Below are 14,677 nucleotides of genomic sequence, written 5' to 3' on the forward strand. Positions count from 1 at the left end.
GGCTCATGGGGTCGCAAAGAGTCGGGCACGAGTGAGCGACTGAACTGAGCTGAACTGAACTGAAGGGCCTTATTAATGCTGCCACAGGCCAAAGGCAGGCGGTCACTGCTGTCGTAGCTGCCCACTGGGGTGATCCTTCAATCCACATGAAAGTCGCAAAGCCTCTCCTTTGAGACATTCATTAGCCTTCCATTAATGTAAGATAGAAGCTCACCCTGGAGTGAGCAGGGTTCAGGCGAGATCTGGAGCCTGTCCCTCACCCACATGCAAGGGGCCCAGCAAATCATGACAAGGTCCCAGTCCTTCCTTATCAAAACAGCCAGATAACTGAATTCCAAACTTAAAGGGCCTTTGGAGGTTCGTTTACATCTTAGGCCTGCCATTGGAGAGTCCCATCACCGTGGGCCCAGCCGCGTCTCCGGCTTTATCCCCGCTCCTCACTGTGGCCTCACCCCAGCACGCAGACAGTCCTCGTGTGCAGCAGCTCAGGGCTTTAATTAGCAGCTCTGGAACTAATCAACGCAATGGAGATGGCAAAGTTTCCGTAAGAATTATCCTTAGTGGGTTGTACCAGGGTATCTGAGGCGAGCGGTGCTATTGCGGTGACCTCTCTGTCCCCAAGAAGAGAACCTTGCTGGCCAGTGCAGGCAGCTGGAGTGTGAGTGGGGAAGAGAAACCAAGATGTGGTTCCTAAGTGGGCTTCCGTTCACACCTCAGCAGCCCTGGGGTTGTGAGTGACTGGGGGACGAAACAATGAATCAAGTCGCTGTGAGGAGGGCAGTCAGCCCTACTCATAAATGACATGGGGAGGCAGAGGCCGATGGCAGAGCCTCAGGCCGCCTCTGCTCTGGGAGGACAGGATGAAGTCGGCCAGCTCACTCAGCCCTTCTTTCTCTTTATCTCACCCCAGGACTGTGCTCTCAGGACCCCGGTCTCCCGGGGTGCAGGGAAGAGGGAGCAGGAGCCCGAGGTTCTGTCTCCACTGTGGACAGATGTGCAGCTCATGTTCTTTCCCACCGGCTCCTGCCCCAGCAACCCAAACGGGAAGAGGCTGTGGGGCAGGAACAGGGCAGGGCCTTTAAATACATTATTAGTTAAAGGCATAGAAGTGGGAATGGGAGAAAGGAAAAGGCCAGGACAATGAAAGGACAGGGTGTGTGTGAGACCACATCCTCCTACCCCGACTCACTAGCACTCCAACACGCACATGCACGCAGCTGTGCACACACTGCGTACACGGGTGTGCACACGCGCACGTACTCAGATACAGAGAGGGTGAAGGGAGGAGTGCGAAGAAAGACAGGAGGGGGATGGAAGGCAGTATGACGAGATAAACACTCGTTCCTCAACAGTCACTCAGGCTCTAAAAACACGGCAAATGTGGCCCCTTTATCAGTGCTTTTGAAATATGACGGTAGGTAGCAAACATCAAAGAGTCTTCTAGGCTGGCCTGCTAAGAGCTGGGTAAAAGAGAGCTGCCCTGAAGCCATTTGCAGTCTCTTCTGGGGGAGAATTGGCCATGGAGAGCTGAAGTAAGCCCTTTACATTCGAACAAGTTACCATCTGAGCCCAACTTGTTTGTAAATCCAACGAAGTTACCTTAGATACCCAGCTAACACAATCTACTGTCTAGCATGGTACTGTAATAGGTTGATAATCATTTTCACACAAATAATACATACAAACAAACACAAAAAATGAAGAAAACATTTTAAATTTTACAGCACAGCACCTTGAGAAGTACAGTACAGTACCAGTTACATCACTGATGCCTTTATGCTTGCTTCCAGACATCCTAGGCTTGAAATAAAGATACTGTACTCTATACAATACTGTACAGTAAAGTACACAAAAGCACAGCCACTTCTAGAGGATGCATATATGTGACAATGTATGCCAGACACGTGAACTAGCTTACTTGATTGGACATGCATCTTTGAAAGTTCTCAACATAAAGATTCGTATATAGGAAGTTTATTGTATGTTGAGTGCTGAACAAGTGAGGCTTAATCAACTGAGAACATGACTTGTGCATTGAAAAATAGCTTGTCTGTTTGCATTTTAATATTTTTGGCATTTAGTTCTGAATTAGAGATTTATTTTTCAATTGAATTCAAAGAAAGGTTTGGGTTTCGGTAGTTTTCTTGGGCTGGGAGAGCCTGAGGCATTTCCCTCATTATCAGGACACTGCAGGTGTCTCAAAGCCAAGGACAGGGTGGGGGAGTTGGAGGGGTGGCTGGGCTGAGTGTTGCCTGTCACCACCTTTAGGGTTCAGGTCATTGGTGGCCCCAGAATTTGAAAAGGGAAGGGGAATCACCTCATTTAGAATTACCTCCACTTTCTGTCATCTTGCAGCCAGGTGAGAAATAATCCCCGCCAATTATTTCATCTCTTAGAATACTGTCAGCATGGGAGTTCCAAACAGCTTCTCATCCTACAAATACAGATCACGCAGTACTTAGGCAGCCAGCCTTATTGCTCAGATAAGGTGTGCCAAATCTCTTCCGGGCTGACTGGAGGGCATCTCTACTCTTTAAAAAAACCTGGGAGTATACAGTGATGCTGCATGTGCAAGAAGCTATGTGAATAGATCATAAGAGATTGCAGATTACGAATGTAATAAATACAGATTAACACATACATTTTAAATAAATGCAGATACATTTACAAATGTAATAAAAAACTAGGGTTGGGACAAGTCTGTAGGGGACTCTCTCACGCCCCACCATGCATCCTCCGTTACTCCAAACAGGAAGAGATGTACACTTATATGTCACACAGGAAGGTCTTGCCTACTTTACTTTCTAGCAGAAAGAAGACAATTTGTCTTCACTGGAGGACAGTCAAGCCAATCAAAGACTGCAACAGTCCAACCAATGAGAATCCTCCATACTTTGGACTCCTGCCTCCTCCAATGGACTCTTTGGTTCTTACAGTCTCTTCTAAACTCTTTCTGGTTTCTGTATAAAAGCAAGCTCCCCTTCCTTGTTCTCTGGATTTGTCTATGGTCCGCCATAGTTTGCACATCCAAGTTGCAGTTCCTCTGGCTGTTTGTGAATAAGCTCATTTTTCCTGGTGAAATAACTGGCTACTGTATTATTAAATGGGACAAAAGCAATGCAACAACATTATTCTAATCTGTATTCAATGATGTGTGTGTGTGTGTGTGTGTGTGTGTGTGAGAGAGAGAGAGTAATAAAAGATTCCATGTGTTTAGTTCAGTACTTTAACCCTCAGCTTCGGGGTCATTAGTCTCCTTCGCAGGCTCCTGTCATGCCCTACCCTCTGGGCTTGATCTGTCTTGTCCTGGGTTGGGGTGTGTCCAGAGCTTGGATGCCAGTGCAGGGACCCTCTCCAAACTGGATCCGGGTTCTGGAACATGCCCCTGCTGTTCCTGAGCTCAGGGGTCTCTTGTAAGGTGAGTTAGTGGTTAATTTTCATTATTGATGAAATTGTCTGATGACCTTGTTGTGTGGCAGTCTCCCAGGGCAGAAGCTTTTCTTTTTTTTTTTTTTTTTTTTAACTAATTTATCTTTTAATTGAAGGTTAATTGCTTTACAGAATTTTGTTGTTTTCTGTCAAACCTCAACATGAATCAGCCATAGGTATACATATGTCCCCTCACTTTTGAATGGGAGGAAGCCTTTCTTCACTATCGCCAGTCCCTTGTTTAGTCCTTAAACAGCCCTCCTGCTCCCTCCTCAGTCCTGAGACCCTGTGGCCAGTGGAGGACAGGTTTCTTCCCTAAGGATGTCTGAATGTTGCCTTATCTCCTGGAGGCTACCCCATGCCTGTTCACCTACACTAATTTGCAGTGACATTATCTTCAGTTTTGGGGGATACGCCTGCTTGCCTGGGCTCTTCTCTGTGCTCAGCAGCTGAGCTGGGCTTCTTTTCTCTGCCTGTGCTTTGACCACTGGGCCTAGTCCAGTCCTCTGGGGTGGTACCTGATCCAGGTTTTGTGAGTCCTTCCTTCCTGGAGAATTAGATGCCGCCTTCCTCATGCCTGAGTCTGCAACTTGGGTCTGATTATGATGACAATGGCAACTACCACTGTGTATACATTGGTTCGTTTTTCACTCTCTTATGAAAAAATTTTAAAAGAGAGAGACTAGTAACAAACGGCTGTGTGTCCATCACCTAACTTCAACACTCATCAACTCATGGACAATCTTGTTTTTATTCTATTGACTTTGGTTGCTTCCTCATTTGTTTACTGGTGTATTTTAAAACAAATCCTAGGTGTCACGACATTTCAGTCATAAATAATTTTAGTCATTTTGAACTGACTTTATTTTTGTTCAGACACCAAGTTGTGTCTGACTCTTGTGACCCCACAGACTGCAGCATGCCTGGCTTCCCTGTCCTCCACTATCTCCCACAGTTTGTTCAAATTCATGTCCATTGAGTCAGTGATGCTATCTAAACATCTCATCCTCTGCTGCCCCCTTCTCCTCCTGCCTTCAATCTTCCCCAGCATCAGAATCTTTTCCAATGAGTTGTCTCTTTGCATCAGGTGGCCAAAGTATTGGAGCTTCAGCTTCAGCATCAGTCCTTCCAATGAATAGTCGAGGTTGATTTCCTTTAAGATTGACTGGCTTGACCTCCTTGCAGTCCAAGGGACTCTCAAGAGTCTTCTCCAGCACCACAATTTGAAAGCATCAGTTCTTCAGTGCTCAGCTTTCCTTACAGTCTAATTCTCACATCTGTACATGACTATGGAAAAGGCATAGCTTTGGCTATATGGACCTTTGTCAACAAAGTGATGTCTTTGCTTTTTAATATGCTGTCTAGGTTTGTCATAGCTTTCCTCCCATAGCGTCTTTTAATTTCATGGCTGCAGTCACGATCCAGTTATTTCAGAGCTCAAGAAAATAAAAGCTGTCACTGCTTCCACTTTTTCTCTTTGCATTTGCCATGAAGTGATGGGACCGGATACCATGATCTTAGTTTTCTGAAAGAGATCATTATATATATGAGACTTTATATATACATATAAAAATATATCCATCATGTCCTTATCACAGCTAGCATAGTTAATTACCTTTCTACAATTATCTTTAACCAGTTGGTTTGTCCAAATCAGGAGCCGCATGGTCTGCATATCCGTTCATTTAGTGGAGTCTCCTTAGATGCCTCCATTCCTCCGTCTGTAACAACCCCCCTTCCCTCCCTTCCGTGCTTTTGGTTTGCTAGAGAACCTGGGTGATTTGTCGAGTAGAACGCTCCTTATTCTAGACTGGGATGAATGCTTCCTTATGATGTCATTTAATTTGTTCTGCTATATTCTGTATTTTCTGTAAACTGTTATTTATTCTAGAAACTTGATTCGTTTCAGGCAATGGTGTATCAAGGACAGAGAACCATTAAGAACAGACAGCTTGGAGGAAAGGGATATTTTATCACTGACATTGTTTCAAATTGCTGGTGTCTGGCAGTAACAAAAAGCAGACTGACTTTTAGTTGGTTTTATTATTGGTTTAAAATTCTCTTCAAAGTAACATTGCACACAGGTGGACACTTGCCTCTCCCAACCTCTTCTTTGACAGGCCACTGAATTCCTTTTTTTAGGCAAGAATATTTCAAAGGTGATGCTCTGCACTTAAAATTGCATGACTGCATTAAGGCATCGGGTCTGGTTTGTTTCTTTCTGTTACCAAGTGTGTTCAAGTGGTGCAACCTGATTGTTGTAGCAGCTCAGATTCATTATTTGTAAGGGTTGTGAAGTAGTAACTTTTCAATTTCATCATCTCTTCTGATTTATTATCGAATTATTACCTTCTATAACGAAGGATTTCTCTCCTTTCAGTCAGTTATCTGAGTAAGGAGTTGGTGCCTTGAAGATGAAAGTGTTAGTGGCTTAGTTGTGTCTGACTCCTTGTGATCCCATGGACAGTAACCCGCCAGACTCCTCTGTGCATGGAATTCTCCAGGTCAGAATACTGGAGTGGGTAGCTCTTCCCTTTTCCAGGGGATCTTCCCAACCCAGAGATCAAACCCAGGTCTCCTGCATTGCAGGCGGATTCTTTACTATCTGAGCCACTAGGGAAGCCCAAGAACACTGGAGTGAGTAGCCATGCCCTTCTCCAGGGGATCTTCCCAACCCAGGGATTGAACCCGGGTCTCCTGCATTGCAGGCAGACTCTACCATCTGAGTCACCAGGGAAGTTCTGTGATGGATTAGAGAGGCAACAAATTCTTTGTTGCTCTCCCCCTTGAGAGATTAAGTGTCCTCCCACTCCCCTTGAACTTGAGTTGATCCTGTGACTGCCTTAACCAACAGAATACAGGGGAAGTGACCCTCTGCAGTTCTAGGCCTATGAGGACTGGCAGCTTTCATTTCCTCTTTGGCACATTCACCCTTGGGATTTAGGATTCAGTTGCCAAAACAAAAGTCCAAGCCAGCCATGTGGAGATCGAGAAATCCAAGCCCCTCATCCGTCCCACCAACACACCAGACATATGAGTGTGGGACATCCTGGACCATTCAGCTCAGCAGCATTTGACTGTGGCAGCAGGAGAGTCTGCCTCCCGCCCCTCCACACCCGCCACCCAGGAAAAAAATACAGAAGAATTGCTCAGTGAATTCACAGATTCATGAGAGATAATCTAATATTTGTTGATGTCTTAAACCATTAAGTTTTGGGAGACTTTGTTGTACATTAGTAGATAACCTCCTTGGAAGGAAAGTTATGACCGACCTAGACAGCATAGTAAAAAGCAGAGACATTACTTTGCCTACAAAGGTCTGTATAGTCAAGGCTATGGTTTTTCCAGTAGTCATGTATGGATGTGAGAGTTGGACCATAAAGAAAGCTGAATGCTGAAGAACTGATGCTTTTGTTTTTTTTTTTTTTTTTCTTTTTCTAGAACTGATGCTTTTGAACTGTGGTGTTGGAGAAGACTGTTGAGAGTCCCTTGGACTGCAAGAAGATCCAACCAGTCCATCCTAAAGGAGATCAGTCCTGTGTTCATTGGAAGGACTGATGCTGAAGCTGAAACTCCAATACTTTGACCACCTGATGCGAAGAGCTGACTCATTTGAAAAGACCCTGATGCTGGGAAAGATTGAAGGCGGGAGGAGAAGGGGACAATGGAGGATGAGAAGGTTAGATAGCATCACCAACTCAAGGGACATGAGTTTGGGTAAACTCCAGGAGTTGGTGATGGACAGGGAGGCCTGGTGTGTTGCAAGTCCATGGGGTCGCAAAGAGGCAGACACGACTGAGTGACTGAATTGACTGAACAGAGTAGGTAACTAAAATATCTTTTTCACACAGAGGAAGCATTCTAGCTATGCTACTTTACACCTTGATTTAACCACTTACTGAATGCTGTGTGTGCATGCTCAGTTGTTCAATCGTGTCTGACTCTGTGATCCCCATGAACTGTAGCCCACCAGGCTCCTCTGTCCATGGGATTTCCCAGGCAAGAATACTGGAGTGGGTTGCCATTCCCTTCTCCAGGGGATCTTCCCAACCCAGAGATCAATCCCGCATCTCCTGTATTGGCAGGTGGGTTCTTTACCACTGAGCCACCTGGGAAGCCCAGTGAATGCTAGATACCACTATGTATCACAAACATTGATTCTTATCTTTGTGATGACTCAGCCTGTGTATGGAGATCTGAGGTTCCACAAGGGTGACTGACTTGCCCAAGGCTGTTCAGCTATTGTATTAGTTTGCTAAGGCTGCCTTGACAAAATACCCACCAGCCTGGGTGACTAACCAACAGCAATTTATTTTCTCACAGTTCCAGAGGCTGGAAGCCGAGTCTGGGATGTCAGCAGGCTTGCTTTCTCCTGAGCACTCTCCCCTTGCCTTGCAGACGGCTGCTTTTCCCCATGGTCTTTCCTGTGCACGGGCACATCCCTGGTGTCGGCATGTGTCCAAACCTCCTCTTCTTACAAAGACATCAGTCATATTGGATTTGAACTTAAACTAATGACCTCATTTTAACTGAATGACCGCTTTAACGGCCCTGCCTCCAACGTAGTTACTTTCTGGGGAACTGAAGGTTAGGAATTCAACAGGTGAATTTTGGGGGGACATTAAAATCTGTCCAAGAATTTGTGACCATCTTCAGTCTGCCATGTTGGGTTTAGACTTGCACATTTGCATAATACCTGCTTTTTGTGAGGCTACTGGAGATATTAGAGAATGAAATTGTAATCTCTCAAAGTAATATGATTGTGATGGAAAAGAAGTCAATAATAAAGAATTGATTTGGAAATCATGGAAAGAGAGAGTGAGAGACTCTCCCCTCACCATATGATAATAGTTCAAGAGAATGAATTTCAGGGAACACTTAGCTGGGAGGTTAAGAAGGACAGTTCTTTTACTGAGAATATCTCTATGTTGTGATACTTGCCATTTTACTTAACACCTATTTACCTCTATCCTCTTAAAGCAAAAGAAAGCAAAAGATGTTAAGTGGGGCATACGTGTTCCCCAAAATATTAATGTCAGTTGTCTCTGAGTAGTCAAACTATGGGTAAATTCTGTCTTTTTTAAAACTTTCCTGTACTTTTCCATGCTTTCTCTGAGTATTTCCTTCTTTCATAAGGGAATAAAATAAACATCACAGATGTGTTTTTTGACTGACGGGACCATTCCCTTTCCCATTCTTTTGTGCTGATGAAGTCTGCTAAGAGAACCACAGATAGCACCTGGCCCACAGCATATCATAAAACCCCAGGGCAAAGAGTGGCTGTGGTGACGGGGAATCCTGGTCAGGAAACCAGGGCTGTGACGGATGATTTCATGGAAGGAGCTAGTTGAGCTTACCCAGCACAAAGCAGCCTTGGCCATCCGAGGGAGGGTGTCCAGGGCCCCTTGCTTTGTGGCAGCTCAGGGCAGCCCGCAGCCAGGGCATGGCATGTCCACTGAGCTGCCAAATGTTAACTGACTTTGACCCCTACAGCCAGCTTCCCTTCTCCACCCTCGGAGCTGCCTCAGTTTCCTCAAACTACCCTGACGCCTGAATCTACTTCCTGTTTTCATAGGAATTCAAGATGCAGGGTTTTATTTGCTTGATGTTTTCTCCCTCCCTTCTTTCTTTCCTTCCCTCTTTCCCCTGTTCCCACTTCCCTTTCTCCCTTTCTCCTTTCTTTCTAGTGGGGAAGGAGGGAAAGGGGGAAAGAGAATGGGCAAGCGGACAAAGCACACACCCTTTCTCTGTAGGGAACTGGCCACCTAAACTTACGATCCCTCTGACCCGGTGCTCAGACATCCCTTAGGATCTTGTCGAGACAGCTTCCCTGTGTTTAATCCAGAGCAGGGCCTGGCTGGCCTGTCCAGCAGAAGGGGCCTCCGTGACTTTCCACGTGGGAGCCAGGAGGGGCCCCATGTGATGGCGAGGCAGCTTGTCCGGCTCAGGCTTGTGCAGCCAGAATAGGAAAGGAACAAAGGCAGGGATGCTGTGCTGGGAGGCGCCAGGTGCACAGGATTTCTTACTTTTGAACTTTGCAACTGGACCTCACTCTGCCCCGAGGGGCTCCTGGAGCCCACCTGCTCACTGCCAGGAGCAATGGAGGAGCTGGGCTGGGAGGATGAGCAGAGCACGCTGATGGAGGTGAGGCCCTGCCGGAGAGGAAAGCTGGCCACGAGATGCTCCTGCCAGCCGTGACAGTGATGCCTTGCTCCTGAGTGGTGCTGCCTGGCCGCCAAGGGCTCTCACATTGGGCTGCCTGCCCAGAAGCAAATCTAGAAAGTTCTGTTTGAATGACGACATGAGTGCACTCACCAGGAGTCCACAACTCATGATATCTTTGATGTAAAAATTTTCTAAGAAACTTGGGAACCTCTCGGGCTGTGTAGAAAGCACGTGTCACACACCTGCTGGCTCTGGCCTCTCGGGAGCCACATCCTGGGTTGTGCGGCAAGGTCGTGGCAGCACAAGTGTGCTGGGGGCACCATGGTCCAGGTCGTGAGGCAGAGTTGCAGGAGCACAGGTGTGCTGGGGGCACTGTGGTCCATGGACTCTGAGGAATGAGAGCAAGCAGGGAAGGTGCTGGAGGAGTGGAGCTGGGCAAACCCATCCAGCTCTTTTTAAAGGGAAAAAGATGGATTTTAACATCTACATTGAATATGATGTCAAGCCACATGAAAATGCTACCAAATATTGCTAAGTTAGTTGATTTTTTAAAAAGTACTTAGTGGGTAAAAATCAGTCCTCTCTAAGTACCACTAATTAATAAAAATAAGCTTTCAAAGATTTCTGTGTAAAGATATTAAAGCCAGATTATAGCATCTTCCTTTTCCAAAACTGATACCAAAACCAAAGATTTTATCAGGAATGAAAATCATGGGCCCAGTTCACTCATGAATACAGATATGAGAACACTAAACAAAATATTGACAAACAAAATACCAGTAGGGCATTAAAAAAATGCCACATTTAGTTGGGTATAATCCCAGATGTTAGGGATGTCTTTTTTACTAGAACATGGCATATACACGTTATCATATTAACAGATTAAAAGAGAAAAACCATCTAATCATCTCAAGAGGTGCAATAGATTTAGTTTTGATGAATTTGAGCACTTTCATGTTAAAAACTGTCTCTAAAGTAAAGACAATTTTTTTCCTGGAAATAAATATCCATGAAAACTAAACAGATAAAATCCTAATATAGGAAATATAAGAAGCACTTCCTTTTAAATTGAAGTGCTGCTGATTCATAACATATTAATTTTGGCTATATAGCAAAGTCACTGAGTTCACTTCTTAAACATCTCTCAGAGCTGCCCTCCCCAGCTTCGCCCCCTTGCACCTCCTACTCAGGGCCGTATCATCTTTTACCTGGATTGTTGCACGATCCCTTACCAGACTTCCCTGCCTCTAGTTTCTGCCTTTACACTCTCTCCCCTGCATTGCCATCTGAACTTTAAAAAATTTTATTTTATTTTATTTACTTACTTGGCTCCATTAGGTCTTAGTTGCAGTCCGTGGGGTCCTGCTGCATCATCTCAGCTCTTTTGTTGTGGAACATGGACTCTCTAGTCGTGGTATGCAGGCTGAGTTGCTTTGAGGCATGTGGAATCTTTCCAGACCAGGGATCCAACTCTCATCCTCTGCCTAACAAGGTGGATTCTTAACCATTGGACTACGAGAGAAGTCCCACCATCTGAATTTTTTAAAAATGTGCATCTGGTTAAGGACCATCTGCATCTATGGAGTGGGGATGCATTGTTCCTAAAAGGGACAGGGAAACATGCTGGGAAAACACTACAGTTCACAGCAGAAGGAAAGAGTCCTGTATAAAATGGAATATTACTCAACCATAAAAAAGAATGAAATAATGCTACTTGCAGTAACATGAGTGGACCTAGAGATTATCACATTAAGTGAAGTGAGTTAGACGGAGAAAGACAAAAATCATATGATATCATTTACATGTGGAATTTTTACAAATGGTACCAAAAAATGGTATACTTACAGAACAGAAATAGATTCACAGACAGAAGACAAACTTATGGTTGCTAAAGGGAAAATGGGGCAGGGAGGGATAAATTAGGAGTTCGGGACTAGCAGATACACACTACTATATATATAGTAGATAAACAACAAGGACTTACTGTAAAGCACAGGGAACTATACTCACTATCTTGTGCTAGCCTATAATGAGAAAAACAGACATACAGAGATCATCAATAGGGAGCTCTCAGAGACTGGAGACTCACGTGAAGGTGGGAAAGTCAAGGAGAAGCTTCCTGTCTTGCTTGAGAAGTTCAGAGAATGACCTGTGGTTCTATAGCCCTTTCTTTTCTACCTCCCTCTTTGCTATTTCCATTGGCTTCCCTGATGGCTCATCAGGTAAAGAATTTGCCTGCAATGCAGGAGATACAGGAGATGTGGGTTCGATCCCTGGGTCAGGAAGGTCCCCCTGGAGGAGATGGAAACCCACTCCAGTATTCTTGCCTGGAAAATCCCAAGGACAGAGGAGCCTGGTGGGCTACAGCCCAAAGAGCCTGAAAGAGTCGAACACGACTAAGCTTGCAGGCACTTCTTTGCTGTTTGTTTCTGAGACATTCAGTTCTAGCTAACCTTTCTGCTGGGTGAAGGGAAAGTGAGAAAAATGGTGGGGGGAAGAAAAGAATTAAGTTAATTAAGATTAGTTAACTAGGATAGCCATCATTAGAGGGGCTTTAGAAGAGTTGCTATAGTGGCTATCTCTGGATTTGGAAAGCTGGAGGGTCCCAGTCCCGGCTTTGCTATGGACTCTGTGGCCATCAGATGCAAAGAGCCCACTTGTTGGAAAAGACCCTGATGCTGGGAAAGATTGAAGGCAAAAGGAGAAGGAGTTGGCAGAGGATAAGCTGGTTAGATAGCATCACTGACTCAATGGACATGAATTTGACCAAACTCTGGGAGATGGTGGAGAGAGGAGCCTGGCATGCTGCAGTCCATGGGGTCGCAAAGAGTCAGACAAGACTTAGCAACTGAACAACTACCACTGTGGTCTTAGGAGGGTGCTCATCCACTCCAATGTCCCCTCAGATACGTGGCCCTTCCTTGCATCATCAGTGAGTCCATGAGAAATGAGCATAGATGGCTGTTACAGTTTTCCTGTAAGGATGTTTTTGAAGCTTTGCTTTCAAAAGCAAAGCACTTGAAAAAAAAAAATTGACTCTTATTTTTTTAGTAAAAATATCATAACATGCCTGGGTCTGGGACTCAGAACAGAGAGTGACTTGCAGCTGCTCACAGGGATCTTTTCCAGGTAAGGACAATGACCTAAAACCCAGTCGTGGTGGCAGTTGCCCAATTGTTACTCAAAGCCACTGAATACAGTGTAAATAATACTTCTACAGAGCAGTTAAAAATGATGGCAAAACTCTGGAAACATCTACCCTAAATAACCTGGTTGCCTTACAGATAAGGCAGTTTGTGGCAGGCGTTCTGGGCAGGCAGTAAGAGCAGACTGTGAAAGAGCTGGTCAGTTATCGCGGGAAGGAAGGGGGCATGAATTGCTCCGGCACATGAAGCATGTGGCTAAATGGGACCAAAGAGGTGAAAATCAGGAAGAGGGCCTTTAGGAGGTTTTGATGGGATATGGGATCCAAATGCAGACAAGAATGCCAGGCTCATCATGTGAGGGGCTGGAGACAGAAAAAGGAGGACGGTGCAGGTCACACACAGCCCATGGAGAATCAGGAACAGCAGGGCTGGGGGACACATGTGTGGGTTAGATAGTCCCTCCTCCTCAGCACCTGGTGACCCAGCTGGAACAGATAGGCCCCGGGTGGCCACGGGGAGGTCACACAGTCACTGGCCCTTTGGAGTGCCTGCAAGGCTGGGCTTCAAAACAGGACGGACCAACACAGCATGCCTGTGTGCTGAGTTGCTTCAGTCGTATCCAACTCTGCAACCCCATGGACTGTAGCCCACCAGGCTCCTCTGTCCATGGGAATCTCCAGGCTAGAATACTGGAGTGGGTTGTCATGCCCTCCTCCAGGGGATCATCCCAACCCAGGGATTGAACCCACGTCTCTTATGTCTCCTTCATTGGCAGGCGGGTTCTTTACCACTAGCAGCACCTGGGAAGCCCAACCAATGTTAACATTTTAAAGCAATTACCTTCCAATTAAAAAAAAAAACACAACGGGGGAGGATGCAGTTTTGTCACTTACTCACTAGCTGCTGCTGCTGCTAAGTCGCTTCAACTTAGCAGTCCAACTCTGTGCGACCCCATAGACGGCAGCCCACCAGGCTCCGCCGTCCCTGGGATTCTCCAGGCAAGAACACTGGAGTGGGTTGACACCCCCTGCTCCAATGCATGAAAGTGAAAAGTGAAAGTGAAATCGTTCAGTCGTGTCTGACTCTTAGTGACCCCACGGACTGCAGCCTACCAGGCTCCTCCATCCATGGGATTTTCCAGGCAAGAGTACTGGAGTGGGTCGCCATTGCCTTCTCTGTACTCATTAGCTATTAAGTGGCAAATCAGGATTTGGATTCTAGAGGTATGGTTCTCGCCCTTGGCCTTCAATCTCAATCCTATGTTGTCTGTCTTACTAGACAGGAGACCAAAGCTCAGAGTGGCTGATTGAGCTGCCCAAGGTCACACAGTAGAAAGTGGTAGGACTGAGATCGAAACCCAAGTCCTCCAGTCCCATTGCTGAGGCTGATCCCACTAGTCCCATCTTTCCTGTGCCAAGGCGGACACGAGGACTTGGCTCTTCCTGCTTTCCTCCTGGCAGGGCGCTGGCTGCCTGAGGGGGACCATGGCGCTGAGGGGGAGGGTCATTCTTCCAGCTGCAGTCAGGGAGCTGGGGAGGGGGTAAAGAAACCCTTGTCAACATGGCTCTCTAGAAAGAGGAGACTTAAATCCCCTTTAAATACCCCTTTTGACGAGCTAGTCATTCCTCCAGCAGGAAACGGCTTGACAGGTGCCTGTTCAGCATCTGAAAACACTGCCAGCGCCTGACCAAGGAGAGTGCCTAGGCTAGCTCAGCCAGGGAAAAGCCTTCAATGTCCCTCCTGCAGGCTGTCCTTTCTCTTATTTACTTGAAGAATTCTCGTTCCCTTATTTAGCGTGACGACACACACTGACTGCATTCTAGAGTCAGTGTTCGGCCATGGCTTGATGTTCAGACTCAGCCTGGAACTGGCGAGGGTTCCCAGCCAAGTGCATCAGTGTTGGGCACAGCACTCCCCTCTCCTGGGTGTTCTGGGGA

At 46.1% G+C, this 14,677-nt stretch overlaps 1 long non-coding RNA gene across 1 annotated transcript; it reads right to left on the reverse strand.

Annotated features, from left to right (window-relative positions):
- Window positions 1–1,698: 1,698 nt before the first annotated feature.
- On the reverse strand, window positions 1,699–14,677 carry LOC132657457 (uncharacterized). Its single transcript, XR_009595669.1, has 3 exons — window positions 10,920–14,677; window positions 9,837–9,982; window positions 1,699–4,954 (listed from the first exon to the last, which is right to left on the reverse strand). It is a non-coding gene; the product is annotated as an uncharacterized LOC132657457 (long non-coding RNA).

This window comes from Ovis aries, chromosome 12 (assembly GCF_016772045.2).
Source record: "Ovis aries strain OAR_USU_Benz2616 breed Rambouillet chromosome 12, ARS-UI_Ramb_v3.0, whole genome shotgun sequence".
Taxonomy (NCBI): domain Eukaryota; kingdom Metazoa; phylum Chordata; class Mammalia; order Artiodactyla; family Bovidae; genus Ovis; species Ovis aries.